Genomic DNA, 13867 nt, shown 5'->3' with positions numbered 1-13867 from the left:
AATGTTTTCAAGGTTCATCTGTCTTATAGCATGTGCCAGTAATTCATTAATTTTTATGGCTGAATAATACTCCATTGTATAGCTAGTCTGTGTTCTGTTTATCATTTTTTCAGTTGATGGATGTTTGGGTTGTTTCCACTTTTGCCAATGATGAGTAATGCTGCTATGGACGTTTGTGCACAAGTTTTTGTATGGATGTATGTCTTCCTTTTCCTTGGGTAGACAGATAACTAGGAGTGGAAAAATCTAGGCATTTCGACTCGACTCTACTTGCAGGCGTGGTTGACTTATCTAGGATAACTTACTAGTTAGTATTGGCTGTATTTTAATTTAATAGAAAATTTTAAATGAGTACACTTTTCTTAATACATGTAAATGAATATTAAATAACCAGGGCTACCTAGTTTGTTTATGATACTTTAGGGATCTCCAGTACCACTTTAACTGATCCTTAGAGACCCAGATATCACAGGCATATACATAATGTTAAGAAATAGATTGACTTCATATGTTTATATAATAAACAGACGCCAAGTATCCACCACCTGCCAGGCGCTGTGGAGGGACTGGGGAACCCATGGAATCAGAGAACGTAGCATTGGCAAATACTCTGAAAACAACCCAAGTGTTCAAAATTCTACCCAAATCTGCCAGCTCTCTTTGCTGTTGTGTGCTTTATGGATGCCAACATTTGCCAGTGACATGTCTCTAGCAGGGTGTTCCATCCTATGTACAAAAAGTTTCCTAAACTTCCCGAACAGGCTTCTTCCCTATGGGGGAATGATAGAAATGTATGACCTCTTCCCCCCTCCAAAATAGACTTTTAAGGCAAATTCCACTGTTTCCTCATTTCTTCAAGATGTTTCTGCTTTTACTACATTTTAAATGAGATAGAGACAAAAAAATAAGATTATAATTGAATGGCTGCAATTAATCAAAATTTAATTACTTGCTGATTAAGAATTATTCCATGAAATACATGACAGTGTTTTCCCTCTTTTACTTTGAATGTGCATTGACACGTCACCAAGTGCCACTCTATTGCTTCAAAACATGGTTCCAAAATAGGTTAGCATTATAAGAAGCCTTTTTTTTTGCCCTTTTCTTTTTTAATATTGGTGCCTCTTCCCTTGTGATAATGTTCTGAAAATAAGCTAAGTGGAAGAGAAATAAAGGCTATTAATCTGAGAACCTAATTTCTTTTCTTTTTTAAAAAAAGTTTTATTTATTTATTTTTGGCTGCATTGGGTCTTCGTTGCTGTGCGTGGGATTTCTCTAGTTGCGGAGAGAGGGGGCTACTCTTCCTTGCGGTGCGTGGGCTTCTCATAGTGGTGGCTTGTCTTGTTGCGGAGCATGGGCTCCAGAGCGCAGGCTCAGTAGTTGTGACACATGGGCTCAGCAGTTGCGGCTCACGGGCTCTAGATCACAGGCTCAGTAGTTGTGGTGCACAGGCTTAGTTGCTCTGCGGCATGTGGGATCTTCCCGGACCAGGGCTTGAACCTGAGTCCCCTGCCTTGGCAGGCGGATTGTTAACCACTGTGCAACCAGGGAAGCCCTGAGAACCTAATTTCTAACACTGATTTGGGGTCAGAATGTACACTTCTTTTTTTGAAAGCAAGGGCAACAGACATAATACAAAGATCTATCTAATAACAGCTTTTCACCCTACTTCTCAAGCCAAGTGTAGTTTTCCAAAACCACATGATCTGAAATAGTTTGCTTTTTCTGAAGGTCAAATGATCATTCAATTATGCACAAGTTAAAAATAATTAGTAAATTCTTACTGGAATCATTTTGTGGAAGGACCAGCTCTGTTTATTTGTTACTACATGGAATTATTTTCATTGAGCCTTACTACGAGTTTTTTTCATTCAGGTAGAAAACAGTATATTCAAAAACTCAGAAAGAAAGGCCTTGCTTTTCCTATGAATGGGATTCTTTTGAAACAATCTTTCTCTTCCAAATATCTTTATTTTTGATAATGAGAGTACAATTTGCTTGTTTAATTTTTTTTTCTAGTGAACACTTATCTGCATAGAGTCGCTCATTTGCATCAAGGATTGCCAACTTCATCTACTTCTCGAGGCATCTCAGGTGCTGAGTGAGACTTTGCCTTTAAAATAGATGTACTTTCTGCTTCCTCCTCCTACCCCTGAGAGGTAGCACAGCTATAAGTGTAATTAAAAGGGCTTGTTTGAGGGAGAGTTGAATAGAGAAACTACTCACAAGAAGCTATTCCTCTCCTTCACTTGCTATATTATATTCAATATAAGTGTTTCCATGACAAAGAATCATCTTGATAATGTGTATCTTTAACGGAGAAATATTCCGTTCTTTAACTACTTCATCACCCTAGATGGTGGTTGAAGTAATTAAAGAAGGCCGGAGGACCTGGACAACATCTGGGCGATTTCCTAGGTCACAGCTGCTAGGTCTGCATAATATTAGAAGGACAATGAAGGAAATGGGATGAAAGACCATCTAAGGGCTACAACTTAACCATTAAAAAGCAGCCAATCTTCCTCTTTGTTACCCTCTAAACACCACATTTGAAAGTCTGAAATTCCTTTGGAAGGAAGGTAATGATACAGAAAAAGCAGACAGCAAAACACTTTGCGTTCTACTCAGTCTTTTCCACGCTTCCCGGTGCCCAGCTAAGCACGTGGTAGAGTGTGTAGGTACCCATGAAATATCAGTTTAATACTGACAGCCAGGTACTTAAGTAGCCAATAAAGTGTTCTTATATAAATCCCCCTACTCTACTCCCCACCTCTCCAACCCCACTTCCCTGGGCTGACCCCACCTCACTGATCTGTTTCGTGAAGGATTAAACTCAAAGTCTCCATCTGGGTTGAACTCATGATGCAGATTACCCATGTCCTAGAACTACAATTAGAGGGAAATACTACTTTCATCTGGGAACAAAATTAAGTGGGAACAAAAGGAAGCAGTTAACTCTCTTGAGTCTGGATACACTGACATAGCACGCGAAGTGAAGGAGCTGCAGGTTCTGCTTGATTGGTAACTGAATTAAGTAGATTTCAGTACGTGCTTTAGTGACCAGGTCTATTGATCATTAAATAACTTGCCCAGGAGAAGGGGAAAATGAAGTCTGTAAAAATTCTCAAGTTTTCCATTTCCCTTTTCTCATGCGTCATTTGCTTTGCTTTTCTGGTTGCCTTGAAAAGACCTTAAGTAATTGCAATGAATTACTCATAACTTGGACACCTTTGACACAAATATGCCTAGTTACAGGAACTAGCTTGTTTTACATTTTACCGAGAAACTTAAATAGAAATTTTAAAATAATTTATTGCACTTAACTATCACCTTCAAAGGTATGAAATAATTCTCCAGCGTAACTGTGAAATGATCACAGAAATGGTCATAGAAATATCTATAAATGTGGCAAGATTTTAGATCGTTTTTTGAGGAAGTAGACAAGTACAAATACATAAACAATTAAATACATATGCATTTTTTAAGAGTGAGTTTCAGACACCAGGAGATTCCACTTCTAAATACTTTTTTAGGGCAGGGGTCCCCAACCCCCCGGCTGCGGCCGGGTTCCTGTCCACCGGTCTGTTAGGCACCGGGCCGCACAGCAGGAGGTGAACGGTGGGCCAGGAAAGCTTCATCTGCCACTCCCCATCCCCCCATCCCTCGCATTACAGCCTGACCCATCGCCCTCCCCCACTCCGTGGAAAAATTCTTCCACAAAACCAGTCCCTGGTGCTAAAACCATCGAGGACCGCTGCTTTAGGGTATGCCTCCTAAGGACAAGGGCACTATCCTACAGAACCACAATACCGTTATTGCACCCAAGAAAATGAATAATTCCATAATATTCTTTAATATATAATCTAGATTCAAATTTTTCCAGTTGCTGAAAAATGTCTTATTTCTTCCAATTCAGGATCCAATCACTGGTCACATGTTGCATTTAGTTGTAATGTTTGTTTTAGTCCTTTAAAACTAGATTGTCCTCCTGCCATTTAGTTTTTCCATGACACGGATTTCTTTGAAGCATCCAGACCAGTGGTCTTGCGGAATGCCCCATATTCTGGGTTTGTCTGACTGTATGCTGAAACATTTGGGGCAAGATTGTTTCACATGTGATATTGTGGGTTTCTTATAGAATCATATCAGGATGTAAATAGTTTCTGCTTGTTCCAGTATTCTTGATGGTAAATTTGACTACTTGGTTAATGTGGGTGATTGACATATTTCTTCACCGTAAAGGTCCACTTTCCACTTCGTGATTAGTGAGTAGTGTGGGAGGTGATTTTTAAGGACCATATGAATATCTTTCTTCCCATCAACATTTCGCCGAGGAGGTTTGGCATTTATTGATATCTGCCTAAACACATGTTTACAGCAGAAGCTGCAAAATGGTGATTTTCTAATTTTATTATTCCTTCTACATGTATTAGCTGAAATCTTCCGTAAGGAAAAGCTTTCTGTTTTTCTTTTGACAGATTGCCTTTCATTTCAAACACTGGGGTAAAATAATGAGGACTTTCCCAAGATTTCTTCAAGTCCCTAGGTCTAGCTTGGCTACCAGAGTAGTTGAGGGTGATAGTCCTACAGATGGGAGGCAGGAGATGGGGGAAATGTCTGAGATGGTAATAAAGCCCTGGTTCTGCATGTGTCACAGGAAGATAATGGGTAAGAAAGCAATAGTGCTCTTGATTTGCTTACGTGGTTCTTGATAATGTTGGCAGTGATAATCAGAGATGGTATAGCTGTCACTTTCATATAGTTTAAAGTGGTAGTGAGAGCTTAATTTTTGCATTCTTCTGTGGCTATTATGCTGCCTCCCCGATTTTATATCATTGAGAATTTGCCCAGATTCCCTCCACATGCAAGGTTACTGACCAGGATTCTCTTTTAAATTCCAGAGATGGGACAGCATATATAGGGCCTCTCCCTGTTCATGCCTTTTCCTAGCCTCAGAGGATGCCCAGAGCCTGGGCTCAGGAAAAACACCTTACTTTTCCTAGCTCCATGCCAAATTGGTCTCTCTTCTGCTCTTGTCCAAATGCCAACTGCACTTTTTCCATCTCAGGTAGGGCTGCTATGTGTTTGTGCATCATTTCTTCTGGCCATCCTTATAGCTTCGACAGTGAATTAGCCAATAAATGCTGCGCACCTACTCTGTATACAAAGCTGAGCTACATGCTACACAAATATAGGACCTGGTCACTATCTTCAAACAGTTTATCTGGTTGGAAAGACAACATTACAAAAAGACGGAGCTAAAGACAATCTAGTCTTGTAGGGGTATCTATGAATGAGACTGGGGGTGTCGGCACAAGAAATTTCAAGAACTGGTGCTAAAATTGTGAGCATCTGTGTTGTGCTGGGGCAAATGTCCATGGGTTTTATAAGATTCTCAAAGAGGACTGTGACTCCATCCTTCCACCACAAAAAGTAAATAATGACCAATGACCAAGAGAGAACAGTTGGCAGATTGGCTATATAGTAGCTAGTTCTCTTTACTGATAGTAAATGTAGTACACATGTAGGTAACACAACAGGGCCCGAAAAAATACAGCAAATTCTCTGACTTCAGTGTCAGTCATTCTGTGTTGCCATTTAAGAGTGATTTGGAGAGCTATTAATGAAAGTACTCAAGGCTCACTGTGACATTTGCCTGGGAGAAAACTGGGACTAATGCTGCCCTAATAATCCGAAGTTTGGTTTGGAACTGAGTACTATATCATGACGCATCAACATTTTCCCCATGCTTGTGGATGAGGCTCTCTTGGTACAGCTACGGTGAGCTTGCAACGCCAATCATGTCCAATGACTCATTTGATCTGGTGAACTTGGCAGGGCAAGGATTATTGGCTTTACTCATCAAAAACACTGAGCCTCTGCAGAGTTAGGTGACTGGCCACAGCTACATGGATATTAATGGTGCACCTGGGTGTCACACCCATTTTTTTCCCGTTCTTTGCTTTCTCCAGCATATCTTGCTGTGTTAATCAGGGTAGCATTTGAGGGTGGGCTTCTCGGAAGATTAATTCAGTTGCAGTTTTCAGCTAAATACCACTGACGAGAACCTGTTTCTATTTGCAGGGTTTCCCTGGGGTAGGCTGGTGTGCTAGTTTTGGACGTTCTTCAGACTTCTGCTCAATCTGTGATAGTATCCTGACTGTAAAGCTCTCCTACTTCCCTGCATAGGGCATTTTCAAGGGCAAAGTCATAAATGGCAACTTTCAGGGCTGGTCATCTTCTCAAGTTGGATCTCAAGAATCAGATTCTTGGTGTTCTAGACCAGCACTGTCCAGTAGCATATAATATAAGCCATATATGTAATTTTGAATATTGCGGTATTACCATAAAAAAGTAAAAAGAAGCAGGTGAAATTAACTTTTATAATCTACTTATCTCAATATATCCAAAATATTATCATTTCACCACGTGATCAATATAAAAATTATTAATGAGATATTTTGATTTTTTTTGTCCTAAGTCTTTAAAGTTCAGTGTGTATTTTATACCTACTTCACATCTCAGTTACAAGTAGTCACGTCGTAAGTGCCCGAATGCCTAGTGGCTACTGTATTGGAAAGCACAGATCTAGAAACTTCTACCAGGAAAAACAATACAGCAAAGACAAAGAAGCCCCCTTCCCTGTATGGATAATGGAGAATGAAATGGGCTGTGGTCCTTTTATCGGGAATTCAATCATCAGTCATATTCCATCATAGAGAACCTCTGTGCAGCATAGCAAATTTCGCAAAACTACTTTCTAGTGATCCAGTAGCTTCCAGAACCTGAGGCCAGTTGCAAAATGTTGAATAGGACCATTCATACACACAGGTAGAGGAAACAGTCTATGACGCAAATGGGCTACAAGGTTTGTGTGCTCAAAAAATATGTTCATCTAGCTTTCCACATGCCTGCCACACCTCCTGTCAAAACACCTTTTTAAAATGAACATTTTTTTTTGCATATCTAAAAAAATGCGCAGACAGAGGACTAAGGCCTGCTGCATTAGGAGTGGTAGGGAATACAAGCATAAATAAAATACGGTCCGTGCCTTTAATGAAACTTGTGGTCTGGGTGGGAAGACAGTGGAGAAAGCAGTTAAAGGTCAAGTGTCCACTATATGGTGAGGATGAAAATCACCCAACTCCAGCCCTCAGACTTGAGCAAATTTCCTTCAGAAAATCCACGTTAAAATCCCACTGTGTTTCTGAATTAGAAGCACAGGGTAGGGTGCTTTAGTATTTACCAGTTATTTACCAGTTATGTCAGCATAGAGCGATTTGTTGAATATGAAAAGCAGAACAAAAAACCCTTTAGAAATAGAACAGATTGTTTTCATGGAGGAAGAGAGGGGACAGATGGGAAAGGTGTGAACCCCTTTGTTGTGACAAGGTGGGGGAGCTTCCTGCTGATGGGAGGGGTAGCTTGAGGCATTAGGCAGAAGCCTGTGGTATCCAGCGACCAGAGGATGATGCTGAAAGAGAGGAGGGGACAAAGGTGAATGTGATAACCATTCCTGGATGATTAAACGCTTATATGCGCAAATACAACACATATGTTTACATTGGGGAAGCTGTGGAGGGCAGTAGTAAAAAACCAAGGTTTGGGAGTCAGACAGCCTACTCCCTGTGTGACTTTGGGGAAGTTACTTAACCTCTCTGTGCCTCAATTTTCTCATAAGTAAAAAAAGGTTCATTAATAGGATTTGATGAGGTAATGTACATAAAGAGTTTAGAGTCATGCCTGGCACATGGCCTGTACCCAATAAATGTCAGTAATTATTATTAGTTTTGGCATTATTATGTCAGTAATAATTATCAGCTATGCTGCTCCCCTAATTTGTTTCTGAAGTTTCATAAGACTGTTGACTCTGTATCAAGCAAACTTGACAGAAAGTTGGCAAATTCTAATGATTTTCTCCCTCCAAGATGGCAAAACTAGGGCAAAGAGATAAAAATGACTTGCCCAAGGGCTCAGAGGCTGCTCCCAAAATGGGGAGGGAGGCCGTTTAAGGCAGTTGTGATGGACTTCCCGAAAGACAAGGACTTAGTACACTTACAGGCTGGACTTGGAATCCAGGCTGCACTACTTAATTGACGGTGTCATCTTGGGAAGTTACTTGATTTCTTTGAGCCCTCAGTTGCGCGTCTGTCAAATAGGGATAATAAATATGCCTAGGGTTGTTAAAACTGATGAAAAGTGCATGTGGGCTGGGCTCAAAATCAGTCTCCCCAATTATTATTATTGCTATTGCTGTTGTAGCAGATCCTATGCGGCAGTAGGCAGTGCCTGTCCGGAACACTGCGATGTGTTTTGGCTCACCACCATACTCCAGTGCCTGGCACAGCGCCTGGTACCCAGTAGACTCTCAGGAAACGTTTGAGGAATGAACGCACATCTTCTGAGGCTGACTTGCCCTCCCTGTAAAAGCCGCAGCCAGAAGCTTATAGCCAGGCATCACTTAGCAGTGAGTGAGCTGAAAGCCACCTTGTCCCTGAAGCCCCTGTCGGAGCTGCTGGAGGGCGCCCCGCCTGGACGCGCATCTTTGTATGAGCTTCTCTCTCCACAGCCCTTATTTTTCTGGTTTGCGGTTTATTTACTTAAGCATTTACAGCTCCCGGGAGCAGAGGGGCTGCCTGTAGCAGGGTCAGGACCGAGGTCGCGGTTTGTATTTATTTTCTGCCTCTCAATCTCAGCGCTGGCAAGTCACAACCCGGCTCCTTTATTTGTGCACCGAGAGGCTTGCGTTTCTTTACCTCCTGCGGGGCGAGGAAACACACAAGCAGCTCGGGCTCAGGAAAGTGTTCTCAAGCCACTTGCCTGTGTCCCCGCTTGCACTGCTCCCAGACTTAGTTTTCTGTGCAAACCCGAACAGGGCAGAGCAGATTAAATAAAGACAACCTCGCGCCTTTAATCCTTGACCGCAAACACTGGCGTTTTTGTGCCCTGGATTTCTGAAATTCTTGGCTCGGGGACTCAAAGCGGGGGAAGGGTGGGTAACAGCTTGTAAAAACTTCCCAAAGCAGAAATCCGAGCTCCTCCCCGCCCTCTGCTCCCAGTGACACCTGGATTCTAGGGAAAGGGGGCAGCCGAAGGAGGAGAGTCCCCAAGGGTTGGGGGCGCCCCCAGAGATGGTTTTGGGTCGCGGGCTCCAAACCCAGCCGCCTCTCAGACCCGAGCTCGTTTTGAAGCCCGGACTCTCGGCCGGACGCCCCTCCCTTTCCCGGCGTGCGTCTATTTAGAGCCCAGCCCGGGAGCCCATAGGATTCTGGGACTTGTAGTTCATCCTCCCTGCCCCAGGCGCCGCCGCGACCCCGGACTCGGACTACATTGCCCAGGGAGCTTCCCGGCCTATATAAGCTGCCAGGAGCCGCTTCTCAGTGCAGTAACCATGTGGATGAGCTGCTGAGGCGCTTCCTCAGGCTTGCTGGGGTGGGAGGAGAGGAGGAGGAGGTGGTGGTGGAGGAGGAGGCAGAGGGTGGGGAGAGAAAGCTCACGCCGAGAGGAGGTGTGGGTGTTCCGCTTCCATCCTCGCGGAACGAGCTCCCTCTTCGCGGACATGGGATTACCCAGCGGCTGCTAACCCCTCTCCTCGCCCTCCTCCCCCAAAGCGGCGTGGCTCCCCGGGCACCAAGGTAGCGGCTGGGGCCGGGCAGAGGGCGCGGGGAGTTGGTACTGTTCCCCCGGGGGCAGAAGTTTTTGCCTCGCTCTCTGGGAGTTCTTGGTGGATTTGCATGCGCTTGCATGCATTTAGAGGTTCTTTTACAGAGGGCATTTTGGGGGGGTTCATCTGAGGTTAAAAAAATTCTGAACTCCATCGACTGGCTTTGAGGGCTGCCCATTCTGGATTGGAATGGCATTCCCCCAAGTTGGAAACTGTTGCAGCTGCTGCAGGAAACAGTTGTTTTGTTTGTTTGTTTGTTTTTTTGGGAGGTGTGTGCGGGGGTGTCCTGTGTGAGTCCGCTGCAGGAAACAATCTTCCTTAAAATGTAGCCGTCCCTCGTGCTGCACGGTTGGGAGAATAATGCGTGTACTGGGGCCCCAGTGGGGAGGTTTTAAAAAACGGAAGAAAACCCCGGGAGCGGTGAGGGATGAAGTGTGGACGAAGCTCACGCCCGATGAGGATACTTGGCCTCCGCTCTGGGAAACAAGTGCTTTGGGATCTGCCAAACACTTCGCTTAGTTTCAGCCCCCCGGCGCGTTCGAAGTTTGTGCGCACTTAGTCTCACCTGTCAGTTATATATTGGAAACAAATAAGCGAAGTTACCTGTAATCCTCACTTAAGTGATCCCACCAACCTACCTGTCAGATTTGGTGGTGGTGGTCGTGTGTGTGTGTGTGTGTTGCGGGGGCAGCGGGGTTGTCTCTCCAGGAAGGAGGCTAACGAAAGTGGAAGTGTGGAATTTGAAAATTTCTCTTAGGCACCCACATCTGGCCAATCTCATATTCAGTCTTCCTTCTTTCTCATTATTTAGGAGCTGACTACGGGGGGAGCCAGACTCGCACTCCTGGCTGGGCGTGTTTTGGCAACAGAGTGCCTGACCCGGGTCAGGTGAGTGTGGAAGCCTGAGAGCTGTAATCAATAAGGAGTTTTTGTCCTAAGCCTATTTAAGTTCCCTCTAAAGAGTCATGGAGATGGGGAGTAGGAAATAAAAGGAAACTTCATAGCTCAGTCTCCAAAATTTGTCACTGCCTTTGGTGAGGGCTTTAGGGAGCGGATGAGATCCAGAGGGCAGTCCTGCCTAGTACTTCTGGCCCTAGCTCAGAAGTGAAGCAGCCTGAAGGTTTATGAGAGGAGGGGAAAAAAAGAAAAACATTAAACGGACCAGTAAAAGGGATGCCCATTGGTGACGTGAGAATTGAACTTGCCAGGTGGTGTGCTGATGATTTAAATTCTGAAGGATACAGTGTATTTCATCTGCCAAGATATGTAAGCAAAAATTATCTGCTTCTCTCTTTCAAAATAGTCACTTTCTTTTTTCTTACTGTGAACGTGTGTTTAATCAGAGTAGATTGGGTTCCAAGAAATGAAAGTGGTTGCTGGCAAACTGAAAGAATTAGAACTTTAAAAAGGGAAGTTCTTGAAACATAAGATAATAGCATCCAGCCCTTGACTTGAAGCCACTTGAACATCAAGGAATCTGGTGGATTCCTATGGTTTAGGTGCCTGTCATGGGATATGAGCTTAGAGCAGCATTTAACTGTAAACACAAGCAGCTCCTATTTTTTTCCTCCCCAAATGTTCAGACTGCACTTCACGAGAGGGAGGTTTCAACGGGTGCACATACATCCTCATTGCTGCAGATTTGAGCATCACAAGTTTTTTCTTCTGAAATGGTCAGGAAGAGGGTAAACGATAGGGTAATATGGGTGGGGGGCCTGGGTCTTCGTAACTTCTTTAACATTCTAAATATTTAGCTGTTCCCTGGGCTACAATCTTCGGGCTTTGCTAATTAGAAAAGAAAAGTCAGACATTTCATTATAGTAGTATTGTGCTTTTGTTTCCTGTTGATAAGCTCCTCAGGAGTGCTCGTGGAGTGGGAAGGATTTGGATGTGTGAGGTCTACTTCCTTCTTGGAGTTTTCTTGACTCGTATGGCTACGTGGGCACTCATAAGGCCAAGGATTGGGTTCAGGTCCCCTCTTCAGAGTAAGGTGCAGGCAGGGAGAAAGTGGTCTCTTCTCTGGTTGCTAAAAATAATAATGCCCATTAAGTACTTGTAAGCCAGGTCCAGAGCCATACATCACAGAAACCCTGTGAGTCAGGTACAGGTGAAGAAGCTGAGGTGCAGAGAGTGAAATCACTTGTCCGGTAACTAGCACCCAGTGGATGCAAGATATAACCCCAAGGTTTGGGACTCTGCTGCTTCCCACAAATGCACCTAGGTTTGTGGGGGGATAAGGGGGTACCTGGGAAAAGTGGTAAACTTATTGCTGTCGATGAATAACTTTTGTTTGTGTCCCGCCAAACGATGAAGGAACAAAGTGACCTTGATGTAAGAAGAAAACGATGTAGCCATAGATGTAGGAATAAAAGACTGTGGCTCTTTGAGGAGGTCTTAGGTGCTGTACTGAGTTCGTTTTGGTAAGCTGTGTGCTGCAAGTCTGCGTGAGGAGAATAAAAGAAACCAAACCACAAGGAACGTTGTTTAAGTTCATCATTGGGTTTATCTCACACCTGAAATCCATCTTGATTGTCTACATCAAGGCATCTGAGCAGGTTACAAGAATCAGGTGTTTCTCCATTTGAATACTTCCAAAGTTTAAATTGCAGTGAGTCTAAACTGTGAAATGTTGATGTCTTTTCATGTATCCTTCAGTTTGCTTTGTGGCCAGTTGTGTAAGAACACTTTTCTTTTTCGTTTCTTACTTTCGCTTGCGTGTGTGTGTGTGTTGAAAGTATAATCTGCTTTTTGAATAATTCAAATCGGAACAGAATATCCTATCAAGATTTCCTTATCAGGCAGGGAAAGTTCTTCATGCTCGTAATGAATTACTCCTGGCCTCCAGTTTGGTAGTCATGGAAGTTGTTTGGGGTTGACAGTGGTGTTATCCATTTAAACACAGCGGTTGCCTTTTGGAGGGAGTTAGCACCTTTTCTTGAGGAAGGAGAGATGGAATGGTTGCTTAGAGAAGAAATAGGCGAACTGAAGACAGATCTGTTGCCTTTTATCTCAAAATATTTTCAGCTGAGGAAGACCGTAGTCTTAAAGAGAGAAAGAAACTTCTAATACAATGGTATACTAACAACTGACTTCCACAGCAAAAACCCAAATGGCTTTTTAGCTCATTTGTAATGATTTCATGGAAAATCTGATTTCTTTACAAGCAGCTCTTAAAAAACAAACCAAAATGAAGCAACAAACACCAAATTTGAACAACAGAAAAAAGTCAAAGAATTAAAATTAGGCCTGGAGTTAGGTTTTTAGGTCAAGCTGCTCTTGGGCACGTCTAATTAAGGAGTCTACCCAAGGCCAGTGCCCCATCTTTTTGCTGTTGGTTTGATCTTTTAAAATAAAACACATTGCTTTCACAGGCTCTTTCTTTAGTAACTGGAAGTACATGCGATTTTTTAGTTCACTAAGTTTTTGCCCAGCTCTTTTTTTTTTCGGTACGCGGGCCTCTCACTGTTGTGGCCTCTCCCGTTGCGGAGTACGGGCTCCGGATGCGCAAGCTCAGCGGCCATGGCGCACGGGCCCAGCCGCTCCGCGGCATGTGGGATCTTCCCAGACAGGGGCACGAAGCCGTGTTCCCTGCATCGGCAGGCGGACTCTCAACCACTGCGCCACTAGGGAAGCCCTGCCCGGCTCTTTTGATGAAATGAATTAAGGCTTGAAGTCAGGGACAGGAATGACATAATTTCCATGATTCCTACCAATTGTCATAGTGTTTGTGGTTCTGAGGTTATTGCTAATGAGGATGAGCTGAAACCATCACCCACTGAGCTATTCCTCCTGTTGAACTATGTCCAGGTTCCTCCCTAAACTGGACATTGTTTAAGGCACTTGGTATGATAAATCTATTCTAGAAACTCTAATGCCTGTTTAAGTTGTGGTTCAAATATTTTATTCCTTCATTCAACAAACTTTGAGCACCTGCTGTGTGCCAGGGTGTGTTCTAGATGCTGGGGATGCAGCGATGAGAGTCCTATTCCTAAGAGGCTTAAATCCTAACTGGGAGTAGGCAGCCAATATAATAAGTAAGTATTGTAGTGTGATACGTAGTAAATGCTATGGAGAAGAATAAAGCTGGGTGAGGGGTAACGGAAGACAACAGTGTTGGTGATGAAGTGGAGAAATTGGGACCTTTGTGCACTGTTGGTAGGAATGTAAAATGGTGCAGCCGCTGTGGAAGACAGTATGGCTGTT

General features: G+C 43.6%; 1 protein-coding gene across 10 annotated transcripts in view; it reads left to right on the top strand.

Annotated features, from left to right (window-relative positions):
• Positions 1–9384: 9384 nt before the first annotated feature.
• The window catches only part of ITPR1 (inositol 1,4,5-trisphosphate receptor type 1), a 320128-nt gene continuing 315645 nt past the window's right edge, over positions 9385–13867 (top strand). For 4 of the 10 annotated variants that reach the window (XM_033437205.2, XM_049693590.1, XM_033437209.2 and 1 more), the window contains exons 1-2: positions 9435–9635; positions 10476–10552. The gene's annotated coding sequence lies outside the window, so the exon portion shown is untranslated. Of the gene's footprint in view, positions 9636–10475; positions 10553–12107; positions 12273–13867 lie in introns of those variants that run through there. The other 6 variants (XM_049693591.1, XM_033437203.2, XM_049693588.1 and 3 more) reach the window with 4 other exon arrangements.

The sequence above is a fragment of the Orcinus orca genome, chromosome 10 (assembly GCF_937001465.1).
Source record: "Orcinus orca chromosome 10, mOrcOrc1.1, whole genome shotgun sequence".
Classification (NCBI taxonomy): domain Eukaryota; kingdom Metazoa; phylum Chordata; class Mammalia; order Artiodactyla; family Delphinidae; genus Orcinus; species Orcinus orca.
This window is presented reverse-complemented; position numbering and strand designations above follow the sequence as displayed.